The 18765-nt window shown below is 40.0% G+C and overlaps 3 non-coding genes and 25 pseudogenes across 3 annotated transcripts; 22 read left to right on the top strand and 6 right to left on the bottom strand.

Annotated features, from left to right (window-relative positions):
- Positions 1 to 4035: 4035 nt before the first annotated feature.
- LOC149596908 (5S ribosomal RNA) lies at positions 4036 to 4154 on the top strand (annotated as a pseudogene).
- Positions 4155 to 4291: 137 nt separating this feature from the next.
- On the top strand, positions 4292 to 4410 carry LOC149596907 (5S ribosomal RNA; annotated as a pseudogene).
- Positions 4411 to 4547: 137 nt separating this feature from the next.
- Positions 4548 to 4666, top strand: LOC149596906 (5S ribosomal RNA; annotated as a pseudogene).
- Positions 4667 to 4802: 136 nt separating this feature from the next.
- Positions 4803 to 4921, top strand: LOC149596905 (5S ribosomal RNA; annotated as a pseudogene).
- Positions 4922 to 5280: 359 nt separating this feature from the next.
- LOC149596904 (5S ribosomal RNA) lies at positions 5281 to 5399 on the top strand (annotated as a pseudogene).
- A 137-nt stretch (positions 5400 to 5536) lies between these two features.
- On the top strand, positions 5537 to 5655 carry LOC149596903 (5S ribosomal RNA). Its single transcript, XR_016379492.1, has one exon. It is a non-coding gene; the product is annotated as a 5S ribosomal RNA (ribosomal RNA).
- A 1455-nt stretch (positions 5656 to 7110) lies between these two features.
- On the bottom strand, positions 7111 to 7229 carry LOC149596902 (5S ribosomal RNA; annotated as a pseudogene).
- A 360-nt stretch (positions 7230 to 7589) lies between these two features.
- On the bottom strand, positions 7590 to 7708 carry LOC149596901 (5S ribosomal RNA; annotated as a pseudogene).
- A 137-nt stretch (positions 7709 to 7845) lies between these two features.
- LOC149596900 (5S ribosomal RNA) lies at positions 7846 to 7964 on the bottom strand (annotated as a pseudogene).
- A 137-nt stretch (positions 7965 to 8101) lies between these two features.
- LOC149596899 (5S ribosomal RNA) lies at positions 8102 to 8220 on the bottom strand. The gene has a single exon (XR_016379490.1). It is a non-coding gene; the product is annotated as a 5S ribosomal RNA (ribosomal RNA).
- A 120-nt stretch (positions 8221 to 8340) lies between these two features.
- LOC149596898 (5S ribosomal RNA) lies at positions 8341 to 8459 on the bottom strand (annotated as a pseudogene).
- A 136-nt stretch (positions 8460 to 8595) lies between these two features.
- On the bottom strand, positions 8596 to 8714 carry LOC149596897 (5S ribosomal RNA; annotated as a pseudogene).
- A 1370-nt stretch (positions 8715 to 10084) lies between these two features.
- Positions 10085 to 10187, top strand: LOC149596896 (5S ribosomal RNA; annotated as a pseudogene).
- A 121-nt stretch (positions 10188 to 10308) lies between these two features.
- LOC149596895 (5S ribosomal RNA) lies at positions 10309 to 10427 on the top strand (annotated as a pseudogene).
- A 600-nt stretch (positions 10428 to 11027) lies between these two features.
- Positions 11028 to 11146, top strand: LOC149596894 (5S ribosomal RNA; annotated as a pseudogene).
- Positions 11147 to 11725: 579 nt separating this feature from the next.
- LOC149596893 (5S ribosomal RNA) lies at positions 11726 to 11844 on the top strand (annotated as a pseudogene).
- A 123-nt stretch (positions 11845 to 11967) lies between these two features.
- Positions 11968 to 12086, top strand: LOC149596892 (5S ribosomal RNA; annotated as a pseudogene).
- Positions 12087 to 12442: 356 nt separating this feature from the next.
- Positions 12443 to 12561, top strand: LOC149596891 (5S ribosomal RNA; annotated as a pseudogene).
- Positions 12562 to 13142: 581 nt separating this feature from the next.
- Positions 13143 to 13261, top strand: LOC149596890 (5S ribosomal RNA; annotated as a pseudogene).
- A 123-nt stretch (positions 13262 to 13384) lies between these two features.
- LOC149596889 (5S ribosomal RNA) lies at positions 13385 to 13503 on the top strand (annotated as a pseudogene).
- A 2917-nt stretch (positions 13504 to 16420) lies between these two features.
- Positions 16421 to 16539, top strand: LOC149596888 (5S ribosomal RNA). Its single transcript, XR_016379491.1, has one exon. It is a non-coding gene; the product is annotated as a 5S ribosomal RNA (ribosomal RNA).
- A 361-nt stretch (positions 16540 to 16900) lies between these two features.
- Positions 16901 to 17019, top strand: LOC149596887 (5S ribosomal RNA; annotated as a pseudogene).
- Positions 17020 to 17153: 134 nt separating this feature from the next.
- LOC149596886 (5S ribosomal RNA) lies at positions 17154 to 17256 on the top strand (annotated as a pseudogene).
- A 122-nt stretch (positions 17257 to 17378) lies between these two features.
- Positions 17379 to 17497, top strand: LOC149596885 (5S ribosomal RNA; annotated as a pseudogene).
- A 137-nt stretch (positions 17498 to 17634) lies between these two features.
- LOC149596884 (5S ribosomal RNA) lies at positions 17635 to 17753 on the top strand (annotated as a pseudogene).
- Positions 17754 to 17876: 123 nt separating this feature from the next.
- LOC149596883 (5S ribosomal RNA) lies at positions 17877 to 17995 on the top strand (annotated as a pseudogene).
- A 358-nt stretch (positions 17996 to 18353) lies between these two features.
- On the top strand, positions 18354 to 18456 carry LOC149596882 (5S ribosomal RNA; annotated as a pseudogene).
- A 122-nt stretch (positions 18457 to 18578) lies between these two features.
- LOC149596881 (5S ribosomal RNA) lies at positions 18579 to 18697 on the top strand (annotated as a pseudogene).
- The last annotated feature ends 68 nt before the right edge of the window (positions 18698 to 18765 follow it).

Genomic DNA, 18765 nt, shown 5'->3' with positions numbered 1-18765 from the left:
TTTAATTTTTGGGCTTCCGTGGCGCAATGGTTAGCGCGTTCAGCTGTTAATCGAAAGGTTGGTGGTTCGAGCCCACCCGGGAGAGGTGTTGTGAGGTCTCAGATGTAGCGTGAAAAGTCAAACTTTTTCCATAATACGTGATAACCATTTATTTTCTGATCTTTCGTGGCTCAATGGCTAGCGCGTTCGGCTGTTAACCAATAGCTTGGTGGTTCGAGCCCACCCGGAGCGGTGTTTTTGGATCTCAAATGTAACGTAAATAGCCAAAGTTTTTCTACAATACCTGACGACCATTTAATTTTTGGGCTTCCGTGGCGCAATGGTTAGTGCGTTCAGCTGTTAACCGAAAGGTTGGTGGTTCGAGCCCATCCGGGAGCGGTGTTGTGAGGTCTCGGATGTGAAGTAAAAAGTCAAAGTTTTATCTCAATACCTGACGAAAATTTAATTTTTGGGCTTCATTGGCGCAATGGTCAGCGCGTTCAGCTGTTAACCGAAAGGTTGGTGGTTCGAGCCCTCCCGGGAGCGGTGTTGTGACGTCTCAGATGTAACGTAAAATGTCAGAGTTTTTCCACAATACCTGACGAGCATTTAATTTTTGGGCTTCCGTGGCGCAATGGTTAGCGCGTTCAACTGTTAATCGAAAGGTTGGTGGTTCGAGCCCACCCGGGAGAGGTGTTGTGAGGTCTCAGATGTAGCGTGAAAAGTCAAACTTTTTCCATAATACGTGATAACCATTTATTTTCTGATCTTTCGTGGCTCAATGGTTAGCGCGTTCGGCTGTTAACCAATAGCTTGGTGGTTCGAGCCCACCCGGAGCGGTGTTTTTGGATCTCAAATGTAACGTAAATAGCCAAAGTTTTTCTACAATACCTGACGACCATTTAATTTTTGGGCTTCCGTGGCGCAATGGTTAGTGCGTTCAGCTGTTAACCGAAAGGTTGGTGGTTCGAGCCCAAACGAGAGAGGATTTGTGGGGTCTCAGATGTAGCGTGAAAAGTCGTAACTTTTCAGCAATACCTGACAACCATTTAATTTTTGGGCGTCCGTGGCGCAATGGTTAGCGCGTTCGGCTGTTAACCGAAAGGTTGGTGGTTCGAGCCCATCCGGGAGCGGTGTTGTGACGTCTCAGATGTTACGTAAAATGTCAGAGTTTTTCCACAATACCTGACGAACATTTAATTTTTGGGCTTCCGTGGCGCAGTAATTAGCGCGTCCAGCTCTTAATCGAAAGGTTGGTGGTTCGAGCCCACACGGAAGAGGTGTTGTGGGGTCTCAGATGTAGCGTGAAAAGTCAAACTTTTTCCATAATACGTGATAACCATTTATTTTCTGATCTTTCGTGGCTCAATGGTTAGCGCGTTCGGCTGTTAACCAATAGCTTGGTGGTTCGAGCCCACCCGGGAGCGGTGTTTTTGGATCTCAATTGTAACGTAAATAGCCAAAGTTTTGCCGCAATACCTGACGACCATTTAATTTTTGGGCGTCCGTGGCGAATGGTATTGTGCAAAAAACTTGACTTTTTACGTCACATCTGAGACCTCACAACACCGCTCCCGGATGGGCTCGAACCACCAACCTTTCGATTAACAGCTGAACGCGCTAACCATTGCGCCACGGAAGCCCAAAAATTAAGTGTTCGTCAGGTATTGTGGAAAAACTCTGACATTTTACGTTACATCTCAGACATCACAACACCGCTCCCGGATGGGCTAGAACCACCAACCTATTGGTTAACAGCCGAACGCGCTAACCATTGAGCCACGAAAGATCAGAAAATAAATGGTTATCACGTATTATGGAAAAAGTTTGACTTTTCACGCTACATCTGAGACCTCACAACACCTCTCCCGGGTGGGCTCGATTCACCAACCTTTCGATTAACAGCTGAACGCGCTAACCATTGCGCCACGGAAGCCCAAAAATTAAATGCTCGTCAGGTATTGTGGAAAAACTCTGACATTTTACGTTACATCTGAGACGTCACAACACCGCTCCCGGGAGGGCTCGAACCACCAACCTTTCGGTTAACAGCTGAACGCGCTGACCATTGCGCCACTGAAGCCCAAAAATTAAATTTTCGTCAGGTATCGTGGAAAAACTCTGACATTTTACGTAACATCTGAGACGTCACAACACCGCTCCCGGATGGGCTCGAACCACCAACATTTCGGTTAACAGCCGAACGCGCTAGCCATTGCGCCACGGACGCCCAAAAATTAAATGGTTGTCAGGTATTGTTGAAAAGTTACGACTTTTCACGCTACATCTGAGACCCCACAAATCCTCTCTCGTTTGGGCTCGAACCACCAACCTTTCGGTTAACAGCTGAACGCACTAACCATTGCGCCACGGAAACCCAAAAATTAAATGGTCGTCAGGTATTGTAGAAAAACTTTGGCTATTTACGTTAAATTTGAGATCCAAAAACACCGCTCCCGGGTGGGCTCGAACCACCAAGCTATTGGTTAACAGCCGAACGCGCTAACCATTGAGCCACGAAAGATCAGAAAATAAATGGTTATCACGTATTATGGAAAAAGTTTGACTTTTCACGCTACATCTGAGACCCCACAACACCTCTTCCGTGTGGGCTCGAACCACCAACCTTTCGATTAAGAGCTGGACGCGCTAATTACTGCGCCACGGAAGCCCAAAAATTAAATGCTCGTCAGGTATTGTGGAAAAACTCTGACATTTTACGTTACATCTGAGACGTCACAACACCGCTCCCGGGAGGGCTCGAACCACCAACCTTTCGGTTAACAGCTGAACGCGCTGACCATTGCGCCACTGAAGCCCAAAAATTAAATTTTCGTCAGGTATTGAGATAAAACTTTGACTTTTTACTTCACATCCGAGACCTCACAACACCGCTCCCGAATGGGCTCGAACCACCAACCTTTCGGTTAACAGCTGAACGCGCTGACCATTGCGCCACTGAAGCTCAGAAATTAAATGGTTGTCACGTATTGTGGAAAAGTTTTGACTTTTTACGCTACATCTGAGACCCCACATCACCTCTTCCGGGTGGGCTCGAACCACCAACCTTTCGGTTAACAGCCGAACGCGCTAACCATTCGCCACGGACGCCCAAAAATTAAATAGTCGTCACTTTGGCTATTACGTTACATTTGAGATCCAAAAACGCCGTAACTTTTCAACAATACCTGACAACCATTTAATTTCTGAGCTTCCGTGGCTCAATGGTTAGCGCGTTCGGCTGTTAACCAATAGGTTGGTGGTTCGAGCCCACCCGGGAGCGGCGTTTTTGGATCTCAAATGTAACGTAAATAGCCAAAGTGACGACTATTTAATTTTTGGGCGTCCGTTAATTAAATGTTCGTCAGGTATTGTGGAAAAACTCTGACATTTTACGTTACATCTGAGACGTCACAACGCTTCTCCCGGATGGGCTCGAACCACCAACCTATGGGTTAATAGCCGAACGCGCTAACCATTGAGCCACAGAAGCTCAGAAATTAAATGGTTGTTAGGTTTTGTGGATAAGTTATGACTTTTTACGTTACATCTGAGACCCTACAACACCTCTCCCAGGTGGGCTCGAACCACCACCCTTTCGGTTAACAGCCGAACGCGCTAACCGGTTCACGTCCTATCGCCGACGTTAGCAGCGTCGAGCGCAGTCAGTACTTGGGAATACTGCGTGCCGTTGGTTTTTCACTTTTGTTTCCTCTTTTAAATTCCACCCGATTTGAAAAAAGCACACATATCTTCATTTTGTTATTGTTTTATATAGATGAAAGTTAATTAAATTCAAATTATTAACTAGCACTCTCGGCAACGGCCATATCACACTGAATACAACGGTTCTCGTCCGATAACCGAAGTTAAGCAGCGACGAGCGCATACAGTACTTGGGAACACTGCGTGCCGTTGGCTTTTTCACTTTTTTTTCCTCTTTTAAATTTTAATAGATATGAAAAAAGCAAACACGTTTTTTTTGTTATTGTTTTAAAAAGATGAAGGATAATTTGTCTCACTTAATTTAAATTCGAATTATTAACTAGCACTCTCGGCAACGGCCATATCACGCTGAAAACACCGGTTCTAGTTCTATCACCGAAGTTAAGCACCGTCGAGCGCAGTCAGTACTTGGGAGGGAGACCACTTAGGAACACTGCGTGCTGTTGGTTTTTTCACTTTTTTTTCCTCTTTTAAATTCCAATAGATATGAAAAAAGCAAACTTATTTTCTTTTTGTTATTGTTTTAAAATGATGAAGGTTAATTTGTCTCACTTAATTTAAATTCGAATTATTAACTAGCGCTCTCGGCAACGACCATATCACGCTGAATACACCGGTTCTCGTCCGATCACCGAAGTTAAGCAGCGTCGAGCGCAGTCAGTACTTGGGAGGGAGACCACTTACGAACACTGCGTGCCGTTGGCTTTTTCACTTTTTTTTCCACTTTTATATTCCAATAAATTTCAAAAAAGCAAACATATTTTCTTTTTGTTATTGTTTTAAAAAGATGAAGGTTAATTTGTCTCACTTAATTTAAATTCAAATTATTAACTAGCACTCTCAGCAACGGCCATATCACGCTGAAAACACCGGTTCTAGTCCTATCACCGAAGTTAAGCACCGTCGAGCGCAGTCAGTACTTGGGAGGGAGACCACTTAGGAACACTGCGTGCTGTTGGTTTTTTCACTTTTTTTCCTCTTTTAAATTCCAATAGATATGAAAAAAGCAAACTCATTTTCTTTTTGTTATTGTTTTAAAATGATGAAGGTTAATTTGTCTCACTTAATTTAAATTCGAATTATTAACTAGCACTCTCGGCAACGACCATATCACGCTAAATACACCGGTTCTCGTCCGTTTACCGAAGTTAAGCAGCGTCGAGCGCAGTCAGTACTTGGGAGGGAGACCACTTAGGAACACTGCGTGCCGTTGGCTTTTTCACTTTTTTTTCCTCTTTTAAATTTTAATAGATATGAAAAAAGCAAACATGTTTTTTTTGTTATTGTTTTAAAAGGATGAAGGTTAATTTGTCTCACTTAATTTAAATTCGAATTATTAACTAGCACTCTCGGCAACGGCCATATCACGCTGAAAACACCGGTTCACGTCCGATCAACGAAGTTAAGCAGCGTCGAGCGCATACAGTACTTGGTATATTGCGTGCCGATGGCTTTTTCACTTTTGTTTCCTCTTCTAAATTGCAAAAGATATGAAAAAAGCAAACGTATCTTCTTTTTGTTATTGTTTTATAAAGATGAAGGTTAATTAAATTCAAATTATTAACTAGCACTCTCGGCAACGGCCATATCACGCTGAATACACCGGTTCTCGTCCGATAACCGAAGTTAAGCAGCGTCGAGCGCAGTCAGTACTTGGGAGGGCGACCACTTAGGAACACTGCGTGCCGTTGGCTTATTCACTTTTTTTTCCTCTTTTAAATTTTAATAGATATGAAAAAAGCAAACTTGTTTTCATTTTGTTATTGTTTTAAAATGATGAAGGTTAATTTGTCTCACTTAATTTAAATTCGAATTATTAACTAGCACTCTCGGCAACGACCATATCACGCTGAATACACCGGTTCTCGTCCGATCACCGAAGTTAAGCAGCGTCGAGCGCAGTCAGTACTTGGGAGGGAGACCACTTAGGAACACTGCGTGCCGTTGGCTTTTTCACTTTTTTTTCCTCTTTTAAATTTTAATAGATATGAAACAAGTTGGGAAAACCAAATTATTACCTCTCCGAGTCATGAGGTCTACTACTACAAACTTATTTACCTAGATATGGAATTATTTCACTTTTTTGAATTAAAAATTTACGAAATATTGAAGCAGTATTCCAAACGTAGCGAATGTACAGTAGAGCAGACGACATTTCACATCGAATAAGGATAAATCTTGGTTACATGGAAATCAGTTAATGGGGAAAAGAACAGGAAATGAAGTCTACGCTTCAGTTGTTTACCCTATATTCTGATAGCTACATTCACTACTGGTTTGCAGTGTAAACACTATCGTCTCGTCTCACCTCAACAATATTCTTAGTTTGCCAACATGAATGTTAACGTTAAATAACACCAAAGCTAAATTGTAGCTAGACGCACTAATAGTCAATGCGCACCATAAAGAGAATAATAAGTCTGTAGCTACTACCAGTTTACCATAAGCCCTTTTACTAATCTAATTGCCACCATGATCTTTTCTTCTATTATAAAATCTTAACCTGATTATCTAATAGTGTATTTAACTTTTACTCTGAACCGTTAATGTCTCTTCATTTTAGACACGAAAATCGAAGCCAAAAGTTTACTTCACCTCAGGCCTCAATTATATACTCTTTGTTTCACTAAGACTATTGCGAATAACGCTTGTTATACCCGCCGGAGTCTAGGTCTTAGTTTTCTTCATGAAATCACTAAACCAAGGATTATTCTATATACAGATGTAGTATAGCTTAAGTAATATATTAACAGCCATTTCAAATAACAATATTAAAAAAAATCTTTGGAATATCAAAATGAAACAGAGTTTTAAAGCCACAAAAGTACTAAATGCATCATAATTACGAAAAATACTTCCACATATTCACTTTATATTATGGAAAAAGGGAATATTAAGGTTCTGTATGATTTCTTAACACATCAACACAAGGCTAACTGCTAACGCGACGCACTAGTGTAACAATGGACGGACTCACAGACAAAAACATAAGCTGCTTTTTAACTCTTTCCGTATTAATTTTGAGTTGAGAAACAAGATTATCTTAAATATTAAAATAAATATAATAAGTATTATATATTTTCTTCGTCAGTTGTTTGCCTTATTGAGCGTTACATCGTTTTGATAAAGAACAATTAAACATTCTTCAGAGACCTGACTAATATTGGCGTTTGAAATGAAGCATCCGTCGGTTGCTTCGCCTTGCTCAAATAGGTAGTATATAAGGGTGTCGAACTACACTTCAAGGCAAGAACAAGAAATTTTTACTTCAAAAAAGTGAAATAATTCCATATCTAGGTAAATAAGTTTGTAGTAGTAGACCTCTTGACTCGGAGAGGTAATAATTAGGTTTTCCCAACTTGTTTCATATCTATTAAAATTTAAAAGAGGAAAAAAAAGTGAAAAAGCCAACGGCACGCAGTGTTCCTAAGTGGTCGCCCTCCCAAGTAGTGACTGCGCTCGACGCTGCTTAACTTCGGTTATCGGACGAGAACCGGTGTATTCAGCGTGATATGGCCGTTGCCGAGAGTGCTTGTTAATAATTTGAATTTAATTAACCTTCATCTTTATAAAATAATAACAAAAAGAAGATACGTTTGCTTTTTTCATATCTTTTGCAATTTAAAAGAGGAAACAAAAGTGAAAAAGCCATCGGCACGCAGTATACCCAAGTACTGTATGCGCTCGACGCTGCTTAACTTCGTTGATGGGACGTGAACCGGTGTTTTCAGCGTGATATGGCCGTTGCCGAGAGTGCTAGTTAATAATTCGAATTTAAATTAAGTGAGACAAATTAACCTTCATCCTTTTAAAACAATAACAAAAAAAACATGTTTGCTTTTTTCATATGTATTAAAATTTAAAAGAGGAAAAAAAAGTGAAAAAGCCAACGGCACGCAGTGTTCCTAAGTGGTCTCCCTCCCAAGTACTGACTGCGCTCGACGCTGCTTAACTTCGGTGAACGGACGAGAACCGGTGTATTCAGCGTGATATGGTCGTTGCCGAGAGTGCTAGTTAATAATTCGAATTTAAATTGAGTGAGACAAATTTACCTTCATCATTTTAAAACAATAACAAAAAGAAAATGAGTTTGCTTTTTTCATATCTATTGGAATTTAAAAGAGGAAAAAAAAGTGAAATAGCCAACAGCACGCTGTGTTCCTTAGTGGTCTCCCTCCCAAGTAGTGACTGCGCTCGACGCTGCTTAACTTCGGTGATCGGACGAGAACCGGTGTCTTCAGCGTGATATGGCCGTTGCCGAGAGTGCTAGATAATAATTCGAATTTAAATTAAGTGAGACAAATTAACCATCATCTTTTTAAAACAATAACAAAAAGAAAATATGTTTGCTTTTTTGAAATTTATTGGAATATAAAAGTGGAAAAAAAAGTGAAAAAGCCAACGGCACGCAGTGTTCGTAAGTGGTCTCCCTCCCAAGTACTGACTGCGCTCGACGCTGCTTAACTTCGGTGATCGGACGAGAACCGGTGTTTTCAGCGTGATATGGCCGTTGCCCAGAGTGCTATTTAATAATTTGAATTTAATTAACCTTCATCTTTATAAAACAATAACAAAAAGAAGATATGTATGCTTTTTTCATATCTATTGGAATTTAAAAGTGGAAAAAAAGTGAAAAACCAACGGCACGCAGTGTTCCTAAGTGGTCTCCCTCCCATGTACTGACTGCGCTCGACGCTGCTTAACTTCGGTGATAGGACTAGAACCGGTGTTTTCAGCGCGATATGGCCGTTGGCGAGAGTGCTAGTTAATAAATCGAATTTAAATTAAGTGAGACAAATTAACCTTCATCTTTTTAAAACAATAACAAAAAGAAAATATGTTTGCTTTTTGAAATTTATTGGAATATAAAAGTGGAAAAAAAAGTGAAAAAGCCAACGGCACGCAGTTTTCGTAAGTGGTCTCCCTCCCAAGTACTGACTGCGCTCGACGCTGCTTAACTTCGGTGATCGGACGAGAACCGGTGTTTTCAGTGTGGTATGGCCGTTGCCCAGAGTGCTATTTAATGATTTGAATTTAATTAACCTTCATCTTTATAAAACAATAACAAAAAGAAGATATGTTTGCTTTTTTCATATCTGATGGAATTTAAAAGAGGAAATAAAAGTGAAAAAGCCAACGGCAAGCAGAGTTTCCAAGTACTGACTGCGCTCGACGCTGCTTAACTTCGGTGATCGGACGAGAACCGGTGTCTTCAGCGGCTGTTGCCGAGAGTGCTAGACAAATTGGACTATAACATATCCTAAGGACATCCCGGTATCTCTAGTAGAGTTATGGGCCTGCAAAGTATAGTCTAATGCATTTTCTATGGAGGGGTTTGTTTGTTCACGTATTGCTTAATTACTTGACCCTGTTCTTTCGATTAAAAATAATAACATAGCTTCAGTGTAGCGGTTATCGCATCCGCCTCACTCCCGGAAGGCCACAGGTTCGAAACCGCGAAGTTTTTTTTTTTTGCTTGGAACATGCAAAGACCTTTATAATTATCCGAACATTTGTGTCAAGCTCACATTATTTACATCCCCGTATCTCTGGTAGAACCAGAGTGACGAGCCTCCAGAATTTAGTCTAATGTATTTCCTATGGAGGGGTTTGTTTGTTTACAATTAGCTTAATTACTCGACTACTGTTTGTCGTAGCCCTAATTCTTAGTATGGCTAGATGGGGGACAAATTGGTCTATAACATACTCAAACGACATCCCCGTATCTCCAGTAGAAACAGAGTTACGAGCCTGCAAAGTTTATTTTCAAAAATCAAAAGTAACCTTCTAACAATAAGTGAGAAAAAAAATAAGTTGACGACGATATTGAGGTAGCCTCAAGTTTAAAGTATCCTTGTATGGGGAGCAAAGAGTACTATAACATATCCAAAGGAGATCCCAGTATCTCTTGTAGAACAAGAGATATGAGCCTCCAAAGTTTAGTGCAAAAATCATAAGTAACATAATAAAAATAAGTGAGACGATACCAAAGTTGACGAACATTTTGCTTAATATCTCGGCCCCTGTTTGTCGTAGCTCAATGTTTTTAGTACGGTTAGATGGGGGACAAATTGGACTATAAAATACTCAAAGGACATCCCCGTATCTCCAGTAGAAACAGAGTTACGAGCCTGCAAAGTATAGTCTAATGCATTTCCTAAGGAGGGGTTGTTTGTTTACGTTTAGCTTAATTACTCGGCCCCTGTTTGTCGTAGCTCAATGTTTTTAGTATGGTTAGATGGGGGACAAATTGGACTATAAAATACTCAAAGGACATCCCCGTATCTAAAGTAGAAACACAGTTACGAGCCTGCAAAGTATAGTCTAACTCATTTCCTATGGAGGGGGTTTGTTTCTTTAATTATTAACTAGCACTCTCGGCAACGGCCATATCACGCTGCAAACACCGGTTCTCGTCCGATCACCGGAGTTAAGCAGCGTCGAGCGCATACAGTACTTGGGAATACTGCGTGCCGTTGGTTTTTCACTTTTGTTTTCTCTTTTAAATTCCACCCGATATGAAAAAAGCAAACATATCTTCTTTTTGTTATTGTTTTATAAAGATGAAAGTTAATTAAATTCAAATTATTAACTAGCATTCTCGGCAACGGCCATATCACGCTGAATACACCGGTTCTCGTCCGATAACAGAAGTTAGGCAGCGTCGAGCGCAGTCACTACTTGGGAGGGAGACCACTTAGGAACACTGCGTGCCGTTGGCTTTTTCACTTTTTTTTCCTCTTTTAAATTTTAATAGATATGAAAAAAGCAAACATGTTTTCATTTTGTTATTGTTTTAAAATGATGAAGGTTAATTTGTCTCACTTAATTTAAATTCGAATTTTTAACTAGCACTCTCGGCAACGGCCATATCACGCTGAGAACACCGGTTCTCGTCCGATCGCCGACGTTAGCAGCGTCGAGCGCAGTCAGTACTTGGGAATACTGCGTGCCGTTGGCTTTTTGACTTTTGTTTCCTCTTTTAAATTCCACCCGATATGAAAAAAGCAAACATATCTTCTTTTTGTTATTGTTTTATAAAGATGAAGGTTAATTTGTCTCACTTAATTTAAATTCGAATTTTTAACTAGCACTCTCGGCAACGGCCATATCACGCTGAGAACACCGGTTCTCGTCCGATCGCCGACGTTAGCAGCGTCGAGCGCAGTCAGTACTTGGGAATACTGCGTGCCGTTGGTTTTTCACTTTTGTTTCCTCTTTAAAATTCCACCCGATATGAAAAAAAGCAAACATATCTTCTTTTTGTTACTGTTTTATAAAGATGAAAGTTGATTTAATTCAAATTATTAACTAGCACTCTCGGCAACGGCCATAACACGCTGAATACACCGGTTCTCGTCCGATCACCGAAGTTAAGCAGCGTCGAGCGCAGTCAGTACTTGGGAGGGAGACCACTTAGGAACACTGCGTGCCGTTGGGTTTTTCACTTTTTTTCCTCTTTTAAATTTTAAAAGATATGAAAAAAGCAAACATGTTTTTTTTGTTATTGTTTTAAAATTATGAAGGTTAATTTGTCTCACTTAATTTAAATTCGAATTATTAACTAGCACTCTCGGCAACGGCCATATCACGCTGAAAACAGCGGTTTTCGTCCTATCACCGAAGTTAAGCAGCGTCGAGCGCATACAGTACTTGGGAATACTGCGTTCCGTTGGTTTTTCACTTTTGTTTCCTCTTTTAAATTCCACCCGATATGAAAGAAGCAAACATATCTTCTTTTTGTTATTGATTTATAAAGATGAAAGTTAATTAAATTCAAATTATTAACTAGCACTCTCGGCAACGGCCATATCACGCTGAATACACCGGTTCTCGTCCGATAACCGAAGTTAAGTAGCGTCGAGCGCAGTCAGTACTTGGGAACACTGCATGCCGATGGCTTTTTCACTTTTGTTTCCTCTTAAATTCCACCAGATATGGAAAAACAAACATATCTTCTTATTGTTATTTTTTATAAAGATGAAGGTTAATTAAGTTCAAATTATTAACTAGCACTCTCGGGAACGGCCATATCACGCTCAATACATCGGTTCTCGTCCGATCACCGAAGTTAAGCAGCGTCGAGCGCAGTCAGCACTTGGGAGGGCGACCACTTAGGAACACTGCGTGCCGTTAGCTTTTTCACTTTTTTTTCCTCTTTTAAATTTTAATAGATATGAAAAAAGGAAACATATCTTCTTTTTTGTTATTGTTTTATAAAGATGAAAGTTAATTAAATTCAAATTATTAACTAGCACTCTCGGCAACGGCCATATCACGCTTAATACACCGGTTCTCGTCCGATAACCGAAGTTAAGCAGCGTCGAGCGCAGTCAGTACTTGGGAGGGAGACTACTTAGGAACACTGCGTGCCGTTGATTTTTTCACTTTTTTTTCCTCTTATAAATTTTAATAGATATGAAAAAAGCAAACATGTTTTTTGTTATTGTTTTAAAATGATGAAGGTTAATTTGTCTCACTTAATTTAAATTCGAATTTTTAACTAGCACTCTCGGCAACGGCCATATCACGCTGAGAACACCGGTTCTCGTCCGATCGCCGACGTTAGCAGCGTCGAGCGCAGTCAGTACTTGGGAATACTGCGTGCCGTTGGTTTTTCACTTTTGTTTCCTCTTTAAAATTCCACCCGATATGAAAAAAGCAAACATATCTTCTTTTTGTTACTGTTTTATAAAGATGAAAGTTGATTTAATTCAAATTATTAACTAGCACTCTCGGCAACGGCCATAACACGCTGAATACACCGGTTCTCGTCCGATCACCGAAGTTAAGCAGCGTCGAGCGCAGTCAGTACTTGGGAGGGAGACCACTTAGGAACACTGCGTGCCGTTGGGTTTTTCACTTTTTTTCCTCTTTTAAATTTTAAAAGATATGAAAAAAGCAAACATGTTTTTTTTTTGTTATTGTTTTAAAATTATGAAGGTTAATTTGTCTCACTTAATTTAAATTCGAATTATTAACTAGCACTCTGGGCAACGGCCATATCACGCTGAAAAAAGCGGTTTTCGTCCTATCACCGAAGTTAAGCAGCGTCGAGCGCATACAGTACTTGGGAATACTGCGTTCCGTTGGTTTTTCACTTTTGTTTCCTCTTTTAAATTCCACCCGATATGAAAGAAGCAAACATATCTTCTTTTTGTTATTGATTTATAAAGATGAAAGTTAATTAAATTCAAATTATTAACTAGCACTCTCGGCAACGGCCATATCACGCTGAATACACCGGTTCTCGTCCGATAACCGAAGTTAAGCAGCGTCGAGCGCAGTCAGTACTTGGGAACACTGCATGCCGATGGCTTTTTCACTTTTGTTTCCTCTTAAATTCCACCAGATATGGAAAAACAAACATATCTTCTTATTGTTATTTTTTATAAAGATGAAGGTTAATTAAGTTCAAATTATTAACTAGCACTCTCGGGAACGGCCATATCACGCTCAATACATCGGTTCTCGTCCGATCACCGAAGTTAAGCAGCGTCGAGCGCAGTCAGCACTTGGGAGGGCGACCACTTAGGAACACTGCGTGCCGTTAGCTTTTTCACTTTTTTTTCCTCTTTTAAATTTTAATAGATATGAAAAAAGGAAACATATCTTCTTTTTTGTTATTGTTTTATAAAGATGAAAGTTAATTAAATTCAAATTATTAACTAGCACTCTCGGCAACGGCCATATCACGCTTAATACACCGGTTCTCGTCCGATAACCGAAGTTAAGCAGCGTCGAGCGCAGTCAGTACTTGGGAGGGAGACTACTTAGGAACACTGCGTGCCGTTGATTTTTTCACTTTTTTTTCCTCTTATAAATTTTAATAGATATGAAAAAAGCAAACATGTTTTTTGTTATTGTTTTAAAATGATGAATGTTAATTTGTCTCACTTAATTTAAATTCGAATTATTAACAAGCACTCTCGGCAACGGCCATATCACGCTGAAAACACCGGTTTTCTTCCGATCACCGAAGTTAAGCAGCGTCGAGCGCATACAGTACTTGGGAATACTGCGTTCCGTTGGTTTTTCACTTTTGTTTCCTCTTTTAAATTCCACCCGATATGAAAGAAGCAAACATATTGCAGCGGTTTCGTCCAGAAACCGTTGCAGACGACAGTGGACGGAAGCTTAAAAATTTCAAACCTCTGGCTTATGCTCAGTCCACTGCCGTCAAGTAACTACCGCGACCCCACACATCTAGTTCTTTCCGGTTGCCACCCTTCCCCCCTTTACGGAAAGGAGTTAGCATCCCACTGGGAAGGAATATAAGAAAAATTTTCTATTGTATAACGCATTCGCATTGACACCCGGGTACAATGTAGTCGTCACCATTTTTGCTGAACCTCATGGTTCAAGTTTCGTCTTTTATGATTTATATTTAATTTACGTTTAAGTTATGTTTAATAAAAGTCAAAGAGTTTTTGATTCATCAATATGTCTTCTAATTTAAATTAAGTTAAAAGTTAGTCTCCAACCACGGATCTCCGATAGCGGCACAACCAAGAAGAACCTGGGTAATATGATTTTAACACTTAGCGTTGTGACTACGGTCCTTCTTTATAAGGATTGACTGAACGCCTTGTACACGGAAACATTTTTTCCGTTACAATTGGTGCCGTGTACCCAGTGAGACGAACCCCGTGTTACAAATAATATCGTGACCGTCGTTTTTAACCCTCGGTTCTTGCTTTTCCCGTCCCGTCGCTTTTCTTCTCCGTCGGGGTGTTCGGGCCCGATTCGCGAGCTTCGTTACAGGTTAGTTCTAGTTTGAGCAAGATCGTCGCCATCTTGGAACTCTCCCTTCTTGAACAATCGAAGACGCATTTCCCAAATTTAGTTTTAAATCGAATTGAATCATGGATTTTATTTATTCTACCAGTGATCTAGATTAGAATTATTTATTTTTAGAATTAAATCTCGTGATAAACTAAATTATTTTTCGGCTAGATAAAATTTTTGAATTTAATTATTTTTGAAATTTTAATGAGTCATCCCGAATCGTGCCCGAGTTTCAAATTATATCGCGGAAGCCAAGATTCGGAAAATTCTTCGGTCTTATCCCGTGAGTCGGACATTTCGAAATACACGTAGCCGGTAGCTAAGCCTAACCTCGTGGTGCAAGGCGAGATACGCCGATATGGCCCTCAGAGATTGTTAGTCTCCGGATTGGCACATTCATATTCGAATTAAACTTGATAAATCTTATCGGACTTTTCACTCAACCCAATCAAGAGACTTTATAACATTTTACTCGGAATTAACGAACTTTACAAACATTCGCAACCAAACGATATCGGACTAAGTGACAGTGCCCCACCATAGTTGTTAATACCCATAGTCTTGCGTAATTTACGGATCACTTCCCTACCCAGACTTAACGTATCATAACAAGACGGTCCCCAAACATTTACTTCCGGCGTAATAGTGCTACGCGTAATAAACTATATTTCCCCACCATACCAAATCTCACGCCTGCGGATGTATCAATCACCGGCCAAGAATTGCAACAACTGACCAAGAAAACCCTAATGGACATCACCACCGCTGATCAGATAGATCCCGGAACGGAACCACACCAACTAGAGACCCCAAATGGATATCACCACCGCTGATCAGACAGATCCCGGAACGGAATTCCCCACCCAATAGAGACCCCAACTGGACATCGCCACCGCAGATCAGACGATCCCGGAAAGGAAATCCACCCGAACCCTCCTCACGATTATGACGAAATCCGTATCCGATACCGACAAACTCTCCGAACAAACGCACCACCATCTCCACGGAAGCATCCATCCACGAATGAAGACGCCCCAGGAAGACTAACTTACATAAACCTTAATTTAATTTTATAACAATGTATAAAATTTTTCATTGGGGGGTAGAATGCAGCGGTTTCGTCCAGAAACCGTTGCAGACGACAGTGGACGGAAGCTTAAAAATTTCAAACCTCTGGCTTATGCTCAGTCCACTGCCGTCAAGTAACTACCGCGACCCCGTACATCTAGTTCTTTCCGGTTGCCACCCTTCCCCCCTTTACGGAAAGGAGTTAGCATCCCACTGGGAAGGAATATAAGAAAAATTTTCTATTGTATAACGCATTCGCATTGACACCCGGGTACAATGTAGTCGTCACCATTTTTGCTGAACCTCATGGTTCAAGTTTCGTCTTTTATGATTTATATTTAATTTACGTTTAAGTTATGTTTAATAAAAGTCAAAGAGTTTTTGATTCATCAATATGTCTTATAATTTAAATTAAGTTAAAAGTTAGTCTCCAACCTCGGATCTCCGATAGCGGCACAACCAAGAAGAACCTGGGTAATATGATTTTAACACTTAGCGTTGTGACTACGGTCCTCCTTTATAAGGATTGACTGAACGCCTTGTACACGGAAACATTTTTTCCGTTACAATATCTTCTTTTTGTTATTGTTTTATAAAGATGAAAGTTAATTAAATTCAAATTATTAACTAGCACTCTCGGCAACGGCCATATCACGCTGAATACACCGGTTCTCGTCCGATAACCGAAGTTAAGCAGCGTCGAGCGCAGTCAGTACTTGGGAACACTGCTTGCCGATGGCTTTTTCACTTTTGTTTCCTCTTAAATTCCACCAGATATGAAAAAACAAACATATCTTCTTATTGTTATTTTTTATAAAGATGAAGGTTAATTAAGTTCAAATTATTAACTTACACTCTCGGCAACGGCCATATCACGCTGAATACACCGGTTCTCGTCCGATCACCGAAGTTAAGCAGCGTCGAGCGCAGTCAGTACTTGGGAGGGCGACCACTTAGGAACACTGCGTGCCGTTAGCTTTTTCACTTTTTTTTCCTCTTTTAAATTCCAATAGATATGAAAAAAGCAAACATATTTTCCTTTTGTTATTGTTTTAAAAAGATGAAGGTTAATTTGTCTCACTTAATTTAAATTCGAATTATTATCTAGCACTCTCGGCAACGGCCATATCACGCTGAGAACACCGGTTCTCGTCCGATCGCCGACGTTAGCAGCTTCGAGCGCAGTCAGTACTTGGGAATACTGCGTGCCGTTGGCTTTTTCACTTTTGTTTCCTCTTTTAAATTCCACCCGATATGAAAAAAGCAAACATATCTTCTTTTTGTTATTGTTTTATAAAGATGAAAGTTGATTTAATTCAAATTATTAACTAGCACTCTCGGCAACGGCCATAACACGCTGAATACACCGGTTCACGTCCGATCAATGAAGTTAAGCAGCGTCGAGCGCAGTCAGTACTTGGGAGGGAGACCACTTAGGGACACTGCGTGCCGTTGGGTTTTTCACTTTTTTTTCCTCTTTTAAATTTTAATAGATATGAAAAAAGCAAACATGTTTTTTTGTTATTGTTTTAAAATTATGAAGGTTAATTTGTCTCACTTAATTTAAATTCGAATTATTAACTAGCACTCTCGGCAACGGCCATATCACGCTGAAAACACCGGTTCTCGTCCGATCACCGAAGTTAAGCAGCGTCGAGCGCATACAGTACTTGGGAATACTGCGTGCCGTTGGCTTTTTCACTTTTGTTTCCTCTTTCAAATTCCACCAAATATGAAAAAAGCAAACATATCTTCTTTTAGTTATTGTTTTATAAAGATGAAAGTTAATTAAATTAAAATTATTAACTAGCACTCTCGGCAACGGCCATATCACGCTGAATACACCGGTTCTCGTCCGATAACTGAAGTTAAGCAGCGTCGAGCGCAGTCACTACTTGGGAGGGAGACCACTTAGGAACACTGCGTGCCGTTGGCTTTTTCACTTTTTTTTCCTCTTTTAAATTTTAATAGATATGAAAAAAGCAAACATGTTTTCATTTTGTTATTGTTTTAAAATGATGAAGGTTAATTTGTCTCACTTAATTTAAATTCGAATTATTAACTATCACTCTCGGCAACGACCATATCACGCTGAATACAGCGGTTCTCGTCCGATCACCGAAGTTAATTAGCGTCGAGCGCAGTCAGTACTTGGGATGGAGATTACTTAGGAACACTGCGTGCCGTTGGCGTTTTCACTTTTTTTTCCTCTTTTAAATTTTAATAGATATGAGAAAAGCAAACATATCTTCTTTTTTGTTATTATTTTATAAAGATGAAAGTTAATTAAATTCAAATTATTAACTAGCACTCTCGGCAACGGCCATATCACGCTGAATACACCGGTTCTCGTCCGATAACCGAAGTTAATTAGCGTCGAGCGCAGTCAGTACTTGGGAGGGAGACCACTTAGGAACACTGCGTGCCGTTGATTTCTTCACTTTTTTTTCCTCTTATAAATTTTAATAGATATGAAAAAAGCAAACATGTTTTTTTGTTATTGTTTTAAAATGATGAAGGTTAATTTGTCTCACTTAATTTAAATTCGAATTATTAACAAGCACTCTCGGCAACGGCCATATCACGCTGAAAACACCGGTTTTCGTCCGATCACCGAAGTTAAGCAGCGTCGAGCGCATACAGTACTTGGGAATACTGCGTTCCGTTGGTTTTTCACTTTTGTTTCCTCTTTTAAATTCCACCCGATATGAAAGAAGCAAACATATCTTCTTTTTGTTATTGTTTTATAAAGATGAAAGTTAATTAAATTCAAATTATTAACTAGCACTCTCGGCAACGGCCATATCACGCTGAATACACCGGTTCTCGTCCGATAACCGAAGTTAAGCAGCGTCGAGCGCAGTCAGTACTTGGGAACACTGCATGCCGTTGGCTTTTTCACTTTTGTTTCCTCTTTTAAATTCCACCCGATATGAAAAAAGCAAACATATCTTCTTTTTGTTATTGTTTTATAAAGATGAAAGTTAATTAAATTAAAATTATTAACCAGCACTCTCGGCAACGGCCATATAACGCTGAATACAACGGTTCTCGTCCGATAACCGATGTTAAGCAGCGTCGAGCACAGTCACTACTTGGGAGGGAGACCACTTAGGAACACTGCGTGCCGTTGGCTTTTTCACTTTTTTTTCCTCTTTTAAATTTTAATAGATATGAAAAAAGCAAACATGTTTTTATTTTGTT

This window comes from Phalangium opilio, unplaced genomic scaffold (assembly GCF_054372755.1).
Source record: "Phalangium opilio isolate 3A_F unplaced genomic scaffold, DU_Popi_V2 ptg000390l_1, whole genome shotgun sequence".
NCBI classification, from domain to species: domain Eukaryota; kingdom Metazoa; phylum Arthropoda; class Arachnida; order Opiliones; family Phalangiidae; genus Phalangium; species Phalangium opilio.
This window is presented reverse-complemented; position numbering and strand designations above follow the sequence as displayed.